This window comes from Chiloscyllium punctatum, chromosome 2 (assembly GCF_047496795.1).
Source record: "Chiloscyllium punctatum isolate Juve2018m chromosome 2, sChiPun1.3, whole genome shotgun sequence".
Lineage (NCBI taxonomy): Eukaryota > Metazoa > Chordata > Chondrichthyes > Orectolobiformes > Hemiscylliidae > Chiloscyllium > Chiloscyllium punctatum.
In genome coordinates, this window is record NC_092740.1 from 127,784,987 (window position 1) to 127,799,573 (window position 14,587).

Here is a 14,587-nt window from a genome sequence, read left to right on the forward strand (position 1 = left end):
CTCTAAGATCAAACTATCATCCACGTGCCTATCCAAGAATCGTTTAAATGTTCCTAATATATCTGACTCGACTACCATTGCTCTCTGCATAAAGAACCTATCACTGATATCTCTCCTAAAACCTTCCTCTAATCACCTTAAAATTATGGCCCCTTGTGGCAGCCATTTCTACCCTGGGAAAAGTCTCTAGTTATCCACTCGATCTATGCCTCTCAAAGTCTTATACACTTTTATCAGGTCACCTCTCATTCTTCTTTGATCCAATGAGAAAAGCCTTAGCTCCCTCAACCTTTCTTCATAAAACATGCTCTCCACTCCAGGAAGCATCCTGGTAAATCTCCTCTGTACCCTCTCTAAAGCTTCCACATTCTTCCTATAATGAGGCAACCAGAACTGAACTGAAATATTCCAAGTGTGGTCTAAGCAGGGCTTTATAGAACTGCAGCATAACCTTGCCGTTCTTAAACTCAATCCACTTGCTAATGATTGCCAGCACACCATATGCCTTCTTAACAACCCTATCAACTTGGGTGGCAACTTTGAGGGATCTATGGACGTGGACCCCAATATCTCTCTGTATCTCCACACTGCCTAGACTCCTGCCTTTAACCCTGTAATCTGAATTCAAATTCGACCTTCCAAAATGAATCATTTCATATTTTTCCAAGTTGAACTCCATCTGCCACTTCTCAGCCCAGCTCTGCACCCTGTCAGTGTCCCGTTGCAACCTACAACAGCCCTCCATTCTATCCACAATTCCACCAGTCTGTCATCGGCAAACTTACTAACTCACCATTCCCCTTCCTCATCCAAGTCATTTATAAAAATCACAAAGAGCAGTGGTCCCAAAACAGATCCCCATGGAACACCACTGGTCAGCGAACTCAAGGCTGAATACTTTCCATCTACTACAGCCCTCTGTCTTCTATGGCCCAGTTAAATCTGTATCCAGACATGAAATTTCCCTGTGTTCTATGCCTCCTAACTTGCTGAATGAGCCTACCTCGGGATCCTTATCAAGTGTCTTGCTAAAATCCATATACACCACATCCACTGCTCTACCTTCATCAATGTGTTTTGTCACATCCTCAAAGAATTCAATAAGGCTTGTGAGGCATGAACTGCCCCTCACAAATACATGCTGACTATCTCTAATCAAACTATGCTTTTCCAAATAATCTTAAAGCCTGTCTCTCAGAATACTCTCCAATAATTTGCCCACTGCCGACATAAAACTGACTTGTCTGTAATTCCGAGGATTATCCCTATTCCCTTTCTTGAACAAGGGAATAACATTAGCCACCCTCCAATCATCTGGACTGTGAGGATACAAAGATCATTGCCAAAGGTGCAGCAATTTCATCCCTCGCTTCCTGTAATAACCTAGGGTATATCCCATCTGACCCAGGGGACTTATCTAACTTTATGTTTTTCAAAATTTCCAGCACATCCTCCTCCTTAACATCAACCTGTTCTAGCATATCAGCCTGCTTCACACTGTCCTCACAAATGACAAGGTCCACCTCATCAGTGAATACTGAAGCAAAGTATTCATTAAGGAACGCCCTTTCCTCTTCTGACTCCAGGCACAAGCTCTTTCCTCTATCGCTAATCTGCCCTGCCCTCACTCTGGCCATCCTACCGGCCAAGGTTTTTCATGCCCCCTTCTAGTTCACCTAAGTCCATTCTTCAGTTCCTTCCTGGCTACCTTATAACATTCTAGAGCCCTGTATGATCCTTGCTACCTCAACCTGAAGTAAGCTCCCTGCTTCGTCTTGACTAGATGTTCCACATCTCTTGTTATCTAAGATTCCTTCACACTACTTTCTCTTCCTTGCCACAGTCACTTGTGGTTGTTGGTTCAATCTCCATTCCAGAGACTACCCTTTGAAATCTACGGCTAATTCTCACTGGCATGCAGGGCTGAAGGAATGTCACACTATCAGAGGTGCTTTTTTTTGGATGTGATATCAACTGGAAGGTTTACCTGGCCTCTCACTTGGGCAGGACAGATCCCATGGTGCTATTTTCAAGGAGGACAGAGGAGACCTCCCTGGTGTCTCTGCCTGCATTTACCCTTCAACCAACAGCATTAGAAAAACTAATCACTTACTTGGCTGTCACATTGTTATTTGTGGGAGTCTGCTATGTGCAAGTTGCATGCCTGATTTCCCTCCAATAGTGACAGGACAACAGCTTCATCTGCTGCCAATTATGTTGGGATGGCCTGAGGCTAAAAACAGAGCATATGATAATGCAAGTGCAAAGATAATTCTTTCTTTCTTTCAATTTAACACAGCAGGAACAAAGGAACTGATCTGAATTTTAGCCATTTCACACAGGCACTGCGGGTTATGTCCAAAGAATGCAGGGTTGAAAGTACCCACTTGCCATATTGTTGGGATATGTATGCTGCAGATCGACTCACATGCAGCCAGAAGATGTTTAGCCATTAAGTTTAACGGAGATGAGGGAAAGCTGACCTAAATACATACATTCCGTGCGTGAACCATGGACCACAGGTGCAGTATGGGGAAGGATTTGGGACAGGATGATCCTTCAAGTTACTTGTCTTTGGCCCAAGCAGATGCACAGCACAAAAACAAAGTTTCCCAATGTTGTGCAACTCCAATTTCATTAAAAACAGATACACATTTAAAAACTGTAACAGTGATTGCTGCTCCTTCAATGATCCGGTATTGAGATGATTAAAGGATATGACCATCGCGTTCCTTCAAGCATTAAGACAACTCCCAACTTAACTTGTTAAGTTTAAATCCAAGATAGATAAATTTTTGTAAGCAGAAGTATTAATATGGACCAGGGGCAGGTATATGGAATTAGGCCACAGATCACCCATAATCTCACTGAAGGGCAGAACAGGCTCAGGGGCTGAATGGCCTACTCCTGTTCCGATGTCCATCAATATTTTCCCCACTGAGACACACATCTTGCTGGAACAGTAATGAAATGTCAGCAAAGAGCTGTTATTAATGCCAATAATAAGCATAACTGCACTTTAAAAGAGTCAGCAAAATAAGGACAGGCTGAATGATCTTTTACAATGACATTTTGAGATATGCCATGGTTTGCGAATATCTAGAACTTGCTGCTTGATTTACTCCAATTTAGGGCCGCACATGGTTAGCATTGCTGCTTCACGGGACCTGGGTTTGATTCAACTCCAGCCTCGGGCGACTGTGTGTGTGGAGTTTGCACACTCTCCCTGTGTCTGCATACGTTTCCCCAGTTCCTCCCACAGTCCAAAGATGTGCAGGTTAGGTGAATTAACCATCCTAAGTTTCCCATAGTGTTCAAGAATGTGTAGGTTAGGTGCATTAGTCAGGGGTAAATGTAGAGTAATAGGGAATGGGTCTGGGTGGGGGGAAAAGGTGTGGACTTGTTGGGCTGAAGGGCCTGTTTCCACACTAGGGATTCTAGGAATTTTCCAAATGGATCGAAGCTGATCGAAGTATAGAATAGAACTTCAAAATGTCATAGACAATGTGGTGGAATGGACGGAAAAATGGCAGATGAAATTTGAGAGAGAGAAGCGTGAAGTGAATCATTTTCGTAGGGAGAGTACAGAGACACCATGCAAAATAAAGTAGTTAGATGAGCACAGGGACCTGGTTGTATATGCACATAAATCATTAAAAGCAGCAGGACAAGTGGAGAGAGTAGTTAATAAAGCATACAACTTTATTTGCAAGATGTTACTAATAGAAGCATACAATAAGAACAAGAAGTTATGTTAAACCTGTATCAAACACCATTTTGCCCTTAGCTGGAGTATTACATGCTGTTCTGGCCACCAGACTTTAGGAGAGATGTGAAACCATTACAGAGGATGCAGAAAAGATTCATGAAATTGGTCCCAAGCAGAAAGAACTTCTGCTACACACGAAGATTGGAGAACAATGACTTTTCTCATTGGAGACGATTAAGAGGAGGGTTTATCAAGATGTACAAACTCATGGAGAGTTTGGACAGAGATTGATGGAAGGAATGAGAACTGGAAGGTGACTGCAAGGTGACTGGAAAAAGGAATAGCCACACAAGGAAGAACAGATTTATGCAGTGAGTGGTTAGGATCTGGCATTTACTGCCTGAGGATGTGCTGATGGTGGGTTCAATCGAGGGCTTGAATCGCTTGCTGAAAAGGAAAATTTTACAAGGAAGGCAAGAGTGTGATACTCGGCCAGTTGCTCTTGCAGAGAGCCAGCACAAAGACAACTGGTCTCATGGCCTCCTTATTCAATGGCTATTGTTAAGTAATGTCTATTCCCTAAATCAGAAAGTGATTTTCCCTGCAAAAAGTGAATGGCTCTTCATGAATGTATAAAAAATAAACTCCTAATATTTTACATGTTACTTTTTCTGTTTTTGTTCTTGTTTCAATCTTTCCATTTCTTTCTGTGCCCAATTTCATTCAAATGTGTTCCATCTCCTTCACTGTCATTCTTCTCTTTGTTTTTCAATCATTTACAGAAGTCTCAGACATCCTGTGGTCCTCACTGCACCATGAACTATACCTCAAGATATTTGAGAGTAAATATGCATTTTCTTAATGGGGCTAATCACAAGGTGGCCCACTGTCACAATGCATGGGCAATTTGCAACGTGGGTGTGTGCGCGCGCGCGTGTGCAGATACCTTGATGTGTGCGTGTGCACACATAATGTCCGTCATTTTTCACAGTGGATTCTATTTCTCATTCACAAGTATAATTTTTTCCATTTTATATCTACTCAGCATACCTTGTGTGAAATTACACCATTTAACATAATGTCAATGTAAAATTATGCACACGCATTATTTATTACCTATGCCTTGGCGAAATGAATGCATCAGAGAGAAGCATCTCTGATTTTCTTCGAGAGAAGATTTTGTCTTTAATGACAATACAGAACATTATACAGCTCAGAAAAATCCAATTATATTGCTTTCATCAATTTTGATAAAGGTTTTGACACATACGTCTCCCATGAAGGATTATTCATTATACTGTTGGATGCTTTCTGACCTTCTTACTGTTGTCTCTTACAATTCTGCATCCCAAGATTATCGTTTAAGTCAAGTCCCAGCTCCTGAAGAGTTTAAATTACTCTTTGCACTGATTAAATAGATTTTGACCAAGATCCCAGAAGAATCAGAAAACGTTTTTTGCAAATATTTTGTCAACTACAATCACAGAATGACAGAGGACAGAAGTATGGCCCTTCATGTCTGCATTGGATCCCTGAAAGAGTTACCCAATGCTTTCTTTATTCTTTCAGTGTTTGTAGGCATCACTGACAAGACCAGTATTTTTTAGCCCATCCCTAATTGCCCTTGAACTGAATGGCTGTGCTAGGTCCATTTCAGCAGGTAGTTAAGACACTCAGCCATATTACCATGCACCTGAAGTCACATGTAAGCCAGACCAGGTAAGGATGGCGGAGTTTCTTCCCCAAAGGACACTGATGAACCAGATGGGGTTTTATGACAATATCCGTCACAGTCATCATTAATGAGATGAGTTTAATATTGCAGATTTATTAGTTCAATTGAAATTCCTTCAGCTGTTGTGTTGGGATTTGAACCTGTGTTCAATAACATTAATACCACGCTACTGTCTCCTGTCCCCCATTTCCCTTTGCTTTCCCACGAAAACAGTTCTTGGTTTAGAGTGGGTGTTGTGTAGATGTATTAGAATGATACCTGGGCTCCAAGTGTTATGTTCCAAGGAGTGTTACACAGTATTTGCATGTGTCATATTCACTGGAATTTGGAAAGTTGAGTGATAATTTGATCAAGGTTTGTGCGAAATTTGCAGAATGTATAGTAGAGAGAAGCTATTTCTACTGGCTGGGGATTGTAGCACTAATTCTAAAATTTAGTGCCAGACCTTTCGGTTGCATGGAAAATTATGGAGAAGGATCGGTGCTGGGTCCTCTACTTTTTGTCATTTACATAAATGATTTGGATGCGAGCATCAGAGGTACAGTTAGTAAGTTTGCTGATGACACCAAAATTGGAGGTGTAGTGGAGAGTGAAGATGGTTACTTCAGATTACAACAGGATTTTGACCAGATGGGCCAATGGGCTGAGAAGTGGCAGATGGAGCTTAATTCAGATAAATGGGAGGTGCTGCATTTTGCGAAAGCAAATCTTAGCAGGACTTATAAACTTAATAATGGTTCTAGGGAGTGTTGCTGAACAAAGAGACCTTGGAGTGCAGGTTCATAGCTCCCTGAAAGTGGAGTCACAGGTGGATAGGATAGTGAAGGCGGCGTTTGGCATACTTTCCTTTATTGGTCAGAGTATTGAGTACAGGAGTTGGGAGGTCATGTTGCGGTTGTACAGGACATTGGTTAGGTCACTGTTGGAATATTGCGTGCAATTCTGGTCTCCTTCCTATCGGAAAGATGTTGTGAAACTTGAAAGGGTTCAGAAAAGATTTACAAGGATGTTGCCAGGGTTGGAGGATTTGAGCTATAGGGAGAGACTGAACAGGCTGGGGCTGTTTTCCCTGGAGGCTGAGGGGTGACCTTATAGAGGTTTACAAAATTATGAGGGGCATGGATAGGATAAATAGGCAAAGTCTTTTCCCTGGGGTCGGAGAGTCCAGAACTAGAGGGCATAGGTTTAGGGTGAGAGGGGAAAGATATAAGAGAGACCTAAGGGGCAACTTTTTCACACAGAGGGTGGTATGTCTATGGAATGAGCTGCCAGAGGATGTGGTGGAGGCTGGTACAATTGCAACATTTAAGAGGCATTTGGATGGGTATATGAATAGGAAGGGTTTGGAGGGATATGGGCCGGGTGCTGGCAGGTGGGACTAGATTGGGTTGGGATATCTAGTCAGCGTGGATGGGTTGGACCGAAAGGTCTGTTTCCATGCTGTACATCTCTATGACTCTAATGTTAAAAGGGTGAGGAGAGCTCAGAACTTCTTAAGGTTTCCCGAACAAGTAATAGGACAGATAGTGTGGAAAGTGTCAGGAATCTAACTTCAGGCACAACTCCAAAGAAGGGGCCGTCACTGCAAGACAGAGTTGTACTTAGATGCCTGCAGCAAATGAAACAAGGTTAATGAAATTAACAGGTACAGGTACAATGTTGAGGGTATCGCAGAGATGTGGCTACAAGGGGATCCGGGCTGGAAACCAAACATCCCAGGAATATCGAAAGTGCAGGTAGATGGGCAGGGGTGGGTAAGGCTGCCTTGTCAGTAAGAAATGAAATTAAAGCAGCAGCAGGAAGTGATATAGACTTGGAAGGTGTAGAAACTATGTGGGTAGAGTCGAGGAACTGCAAAGCAAAAATGAGCCTAACAGGAGGTGTGTACAGGCCTCCTAGCAGTGGTCAGGATGTAGGGAAGAAAATAAATTAAGAAATAGAAAAAGCATTTAAGAAAGGTGCTATTAACAATAATTGTGGGGTCTTCAATATGTAGTTGGACTGGGAAAATCAGTTTGGTAGCGGATCCCAAGGAAAGGCATTCATGGAGTGTCTATGAGACGTCTGCAGTTTTTTTGGAGCAGCTTGTGGTACAGCCCACTAGGAAATAGACAACTCTGGATTTGGTGATGTCGAATGAGGCAGACGTGATTAGGGAAGTGAAGGGGAAGGAACCCCTAGATGGAAGTGACCATAATATGATAGAATTTATCCTGCAGTTTGACAAGGAGAAGTTTGAATAATACGTAATGGTATTAAAATTGATTAAACTCCCTCATATAAGTGTGGAGCTGGCCAGAGTAGATTGGAAGGGAGGCCTAGCATGGAAAATGGTGCAATAGCAATGGCAGAAATTTCTGGGGATAATTCATTGAGCACAGCAGAAATTCATCCCAAGAAAGAAGAGACATACTAAGGGGAGAATAAGGTAACCATGGCTGTCAAAGAGGTCAAGACAATATGAAAGCAAAAGAACAACATAAAACGTGGTGAAGATTAACAGGAAGCCAGAGGATAGAGAAGTCTTTAGAAACAAGCAAAGGATAACTACAAGACCAGTAACAGAGGGGGTTAAATATGAGGGTAAGCTAGCTAGTATTATTGAAGAAAATTGCAAGAATGTTTTAGATATATATATACGTAAAAGAGGCATGAGTGTACTTGGACCACTGTAAAATGATGCTGGAGAAGTAGTAATGGGGAACAAAGAAACGGTGGAGGAACTGAATCAGTATTTTGGCATCAGTCTTCATAGGGGAAGACGCCAGCAGCATACTAGATCTTCAAGAGTATCAGGTGAATGCATTGTTCATCACTAAGGAGAAGGTACTGGGGAAAGGTCTGAGGTGGATAAATCAAGGAGACCAGATGGACTAAAGTCGAAGAATGTGACTCTAATCTCCAGCATCTGCTGTCCTCACTTTCTCCCAGATGGACTACCTCACAGAGTTTTGAAGGAAACAGCTGAGGAGATTGTGGAGGTATTGGTGGTGATCTTTCAGAAATCACTGCAGTCAGGGAAGCTCCCAGAGGAATGTAAAATGGCAAATGTAACACCCCTGTTTAGGAAGGGAGGGAGGCAGAAGACAGGAAACTATGAGAAAGTTAGCCTGACCTTGGTCACTGGTAAGAATTTAGAGTCCATTGTGAATGGATGAGATTGTGGAGTATATGGAAGTGTATGATAAAATAGGGCTGAGTTAGCATGGCTTTCTCAAGGGGAAGTCCAGGCTGACAAATCTGTTGGAATTCTTTGAGGAGGTAGCAAGCAACTTAGACAAAGAACTGCCAGAAGACGTGAACTATTCAGATTTCCAGAAGGTCTTTGACAAGGTGCCACATAGGAAGCTCTTAACTAAGATGGTGCTAGGACATGGTATTGGCATGGGTTGAGGATTGGCTGATTGGCAGAAGGCAGAGAGTGGACATAAAGGGGTCTTTTTCAGGATGGCAGCCAATGATTAGTGAAGTTCAACAGAAGTCAATATTGGGTCTGACAACTACAGTCATTTCTTTTGTAGTGCAATAGTCACCATTCTTGTGCGACCCTGCAAGAATTATGCAATACGGACAGCACTTAAAGTGTTGGTGGTGCAATCGTGCTATAGCCAACAAGTGTTAAAAGTTCACACATTAAAAACAGTCCCCTATTCGTCAATCGTGAAATGTGATGAGGATGTTAGGGGATTACAGGGTGACCTGGACAAGTTAGGTGAGTGGGCAGATGCATGGCAGATGCAGTTTAATGTGGATAAATGTCTGGTTATCCACTTTGGTGGCAAGAACAGGAAGGCAGATTACTACCTCAATGGTATCAAATTAGGTAAAGGAGCTGTTCAGAGAGATCTGGGTGTTCTTGTCCACCAGTCAATGAAGGCAAGCATGCAGGTACAGCAGGTCGTGAAGAAGGCTAATAGCATGCTGGCCTTCATAACAAGAGGGATTGAGTATAGAAGCAAAGAGGTGCTTCTGCAGCTGTACAGGGCCCTGGTGAGACCACACCTGGAGTACTGTGTACAGTTCTGGTCTCCAAATTTGAGGAAAGACCTTCTGGCTATTGAGGGAGTGCAGCGTAGGTTCACGAGGTCAATTCCTGGAATGGCAGGATTGCCTTACATGGAAAGACTGAAGCGACTGGGCTTGTATACCCTTGAGTTTAGAAGACTGAGAGGGGATCTGATTGAAACGTATAGGATTATGAAAGGACTGGACACTCTGGCAGGAGGGAACATATTTCCGTTGATGGGGGAATGCCGAACCAGAGGACACAACTTAAAAATACGGGGTAGACCATTTAGGACAGAGATGAGGAGAAACTACTTCACCCAGAGAGTGGTGGCTGTGTGGAATGCTCTGCCCCAGAGGGCAGTGGAGGCCCAGTCTCTGGATTCATTTAAGAAAGAATTGGATAGAGCTCTTAAAGATAGTGGAGTCAAGGGGTATGGAGATAAGGCTGGAACAGGATACTGATTAGGAATGATCAGCCATGATCATATTGAATGGCGGTGCAGGCTCGAAGGGCAGAATGGCCTACTCCTGCATCTATTGTCTATTGTCTAATCGCATTACAGCGAACTTGCATCGACGAAACATGCATTATAGCAGAACAACCTGTATTAACATTAACGTGAGTAATCTAGGTGAAGGAACTGAGGGCACTGTTGTTAAATTTTCAGAAGAGAGAAAAATAGATGGAGGGGCAGGTAGTCCTGCTTGAGGAAGCAGGGAGGCTGCAGAAAGACTTGGACAGGCTAGGAGAGTAGACAAAGAAATGGCACATGGAATATAATGTGGGAAAGTGTGAGGGCATGCACTTTGGTAGGAAGAATAGAGGCAAGTCTACTTTCTAAATGGAGAAAAGGCTTCAGAAATCTGAAGGACAAAGGTATTTAGGAGTTCTAGCTCAAGATTCTCTTAAGGTTAACATGCAGGTTCAGTTGGCAGTTGGGAAAGCAAACGCAATGTTAGCTTTCATTTCAAGAGGGCTAGAATACAAGAACAGGAATGTATTTCTGAGGCTGTAAAAGGCTTTGGTCAGACCTCATTTGGAACACTGTAAATGGTTTAGGGCCCTATATATTAGGAAGGATTTGGTGGTGTTGGAAGGAGTTTAGAGGAGGTTTACAAGAATGATTCCAGGGATAAAGGGCTCATCTTATGAGGAGCAGTTGAGGACTGTGGGTCTGTACTTGATGGAGTCTAGAAGGATATGGGTGAATCTCATTGAAATTTCCAGAATACTGAGAGGCCTGGATAGAATGAAAATGGAGAAGATGTTTCCACTAGTAGGAGAGACTAAGACCTGTGAGCACAGCCTCAGAGTGAAGGAACGACCCTTGAGAACAGAGATGAGGAAGAATCTCTTCAGCCAGAAGCTGGTTATTCTTTGGAACTCATTGCTGCGGAAGGCTGTGGAGGCCAAGTCATACAGTATATTTAGGACAGAGATAGATTGGTTCTTCATTAGTAAAGGGATCAAGGGTTATGGGGAGAAGGTAGGAGAATGGGGTTGAGGAACATATCAGCCACGATCAAATGGCAGAGCAGTCTCAATGGACCAAATTGCCTAATTCTGCTCCTATGTATTATGGTCTTTTAGGAATGAAATTCAGAAACTTGTCACACATAAATGGTGATAGAAGTTTTGGAACTCTCCTTGACAAATGGCAACTGATTCGGAATTAATTGTTAACTTTAAATTGGAGGGCAATAGATTTTTGTTTACAAAAACTTAACAAGCTTTGAGATGTATAAAAGTACATCGGATGATCTCACAGAATGACATACAATTATAAAAGGTGTGGAAGGCTTTCACCTGTGCCACAATCTCTTAATTCTGCAAAGTATTTCTTAAGTTCTACTTTTGTAGCTTCATAGGTTCTTACTGGATCTTAAAAGTGGCAGAGTGATATTAACAACAATCTTAGTTAAGACTAGATTACTTAGAGTGTGGAAACAGGCCCTTCGGCCCAACAAGTTCACACCAACCTGTCGAAGCGCAACCCACCCAGACCCATTACCCTACATTTACTCCTTTACCTAACACTATGGGCAACTTAGAATGGCCAACTCACCTGACCTGCACATTTTTGGATTGTGGGAGGAAACCGGAGCACCCGGAGGAAACCCACGCATACACAGGGAGAATGTGCAAACTCCACAGAGAGAGTCGCCTGAGGCAGCAGTGCTATCCACTGTGCCGCCCATTATTAAAAGCAAAGCAAATTGACAAATGACGACTAACCTATAAGCGAATTGATACGCTGTATGGAATCCCCGTGTAAGGCCCTTTAAAAACAATTCTACACTGATTATATTAAGCTGAATGTCTGACTAACTATTTTTTATTGCCTGATAAACTACACAAGACTCATTTCATACTTCTCCTCAAACTCAGAATTTATTCATTGGTACAGGCAAGATGTCTGTAAAGGAGTTACTGGGGCTGATAAATTAAATATTAAGTTGAATGTTAAATAATCCATGGTCTCTATTTCAAAGAAAAAAAGGAAAAGAATTTGTCCCAGAGTCCTGCACAATATCTATTAGTTTAAGGAAGAGTGACTGAGCTCTCCTTAATTTCCTAAACAATATTTACCCCTAAATCAATATTATAAAGAAGAACAGAAGGTGTGGTCAGTGGGATCTTGCTGTGTATAAAGTGTTTCTCTCCATCCCATCATTGGCTGTGATGTAAAGAGATAGTGTAAGTTGCCACAGGAATGTTTTTTAAGTTTAAATTTCAAACACTATACTTTGTTCAAAAATTCCTTTTTCTGCAATGCAGAACCTAGTTTTTAAACTGAGGTGAATTTAGTGAGATTGAGAAGATTTATATTCTGTGCTCAGATCTATCAGCAACTGTGTGGGTGCTACACACACACGCATACACACACACACGCACACACACACATGCCTGTCAAACAGCTGTGAGCACACTCCGAGATTTGGGATAACAGTTGTTCACCGGAGGTGACTGTGAGGTCAAATATCTGGAGTTTGATGGCTCTGACTGAGGAGTTATGTTGCAGATGGTGTTAATGCCTGCATTCCTAGGTTTCATTGTGATTACAGCGAGGACAGAGTGCGGTGAAGCACAATGCTTGTAGGATGCTCTGCATTTCATTGTGACTTTTACTGTTCCCTATGCAGGAGGAAGGAATGGGCATTTACTGATGAAAGACTCCAACTGAAGTTCCAAAGGTGAAAAAGCCGGGTGGTACATTTCCCTCAAAAGGTCGACTGGGACCATTTATGAAGCAGCAATGCCATTCTCCGAGCTATTTTAACAAAAGCAAAATACTGCGATGCAGAAGATCTGAAATCTTAGAAGTGCCGAAGAAATTGATCAAGTTTGGCAGCATCTCAGGAGAGAGAACTAGAGTGAATGTTTTCTCCAGATGCTGACAGACCTGCTGAGTTTCTCCAGCACTGACCAATTTCCCTACAGCATTCAATTTGTGACAAAACAAACGTAAACCAGAAAACAATGCCCATTGTGATTCCAAATCCTTTGGCTTACAAAGGCTCCCAGTCTGATAGTACTTCCATTTTAAAATTCACTTCTTGTCTGCAAGCTCACCAATGGACTTGCTCTTTATATCTCATCCCATCGCACTTCCCTTTAATATCTTTGTGCTCCCCTAATTCTGGTCTCTTGCTCATCCTGGATTTTAATCACTGGTTGAAGTGGCTTCACCAACTGACTCCATAAGCTCTGGAATATCCCACAAATGTCCTCACTGTTTGTTACTCCCTAAAACCAACCTCCTGAAGAAAGTTTTAGTCGCTTTTTGTTTCACTCATTCACGGGGTGAGGCTGGGTCAGCATTCACTGCCCATCACTAATTAGCTAGAGGGCAGTTAAGCATCAACCACTTTGTTGTGGGTCTGGAGTCACATGTAGGCCAGACCAGGTAAGGAAGAAAGTCTCCTTCCCTATTGGACATAAGTGAATCAACAATTAGATTCTTAATTCCAGATTTTTTTTACTGAATTCAAATTCCACTATCTGCCATGGTGGGACTCGAACCCAGGTACCCAGAACATGACCTGCATCTCTAGATTACAACTAAGCCAACACCTCCCCTATATGGCCTAATATTACATTTTGTGGCTTAGGTGTCAAATGTTATTTGATGCTGCTGCTGTGAAATATATAGAAATGCTCTTAGATGTCAAAGGAAATACAATAAATGCAAGTTGTTGTAATGTCAAGGAAAACCTTACGAGGTGTAGCAGGGTTCAAATCCTGTTCTCTTCCTCCCCAGGGACAGGCGTTCTAAAATACTTGATATATTTTTAGTTTTTGCAGGAGTCATGAAGCCTCTCACATTGAGCTTATGCATCTAAAAGTACGTGGTTAGAGGCAGTGCTCGCTCCAGTTTGGAACTCTTACTAAAAGAACGGATGAGTCATTAACAAGCACTCTCAAGATCACATTCTGTTCAAAAGGAAAAGTAATTCTGTGACGGTATGCTCCTAGTGAGAAGTCAAGGATTGCTTGACAGTGACACCAGCAAAGGATTAAAGAGGGCTGATTTTAGTATAAAATGTAATCTTTGGACCAGGCATCAAACCTCTCATTTATCTATTTCAAGGTTAAAACAAAGGCCAGTTCTGCCCTCACAAATAAAAGGTTCCATTGCACTATTTCAAAGGAGAGCAAGGCAGTTCTCCGTGAATACTTGGCCCAAGCCACATCACAAATAAACAGATTATTTGATCTTTTGTACAATGTTGTTTGAGGGATCTTGCTGCATGTAAAGTCACTACACTTCAAAATGTCCTCTTTTGGTGGTGAAACACCTTGAGACATCGTGAGATTATGAAAGTGTATTGTAATATGCAAAGCTTGTCACATTCTTTAAAGGTAGGAGTCACAAATAGAAAACTGGAGATAGATTAATCACCTCCTTCACAGAAAGCCAGTGTTAACCACAGTAGGACTTCCCAAGATGAAACATGCCACCCACTCTCAATTAGAATCAATGGATGACATGACACAAGTAGAAAGATGTGAGCAAAATGGCTTAATATCCTGCTAAAAAAAAAATCATTCAATCCCTCTCTTTTTGTTCAGCACTCATGTGGATTGATCCTGGTGTTCTTTCAAAGTTTAAGGGAAGATATAATAGAATCAT

General features: G+C 42.1%; 1 protein-coding gene across 3 annotated transcripts in view; it reads right to left on the reverse strand.

The window, feature by feature from the left end:
• fam189a2 (family with sequence similarity 189 member A2) overlaps positions 1 to 14,587 on the reverse strand; it is a 131,483-nt gene that overhangs the window by 45,402 nt on the left and 71,494 nt on the right. The gene's annotated exons all lie outside the window — the stretch shown is intronic.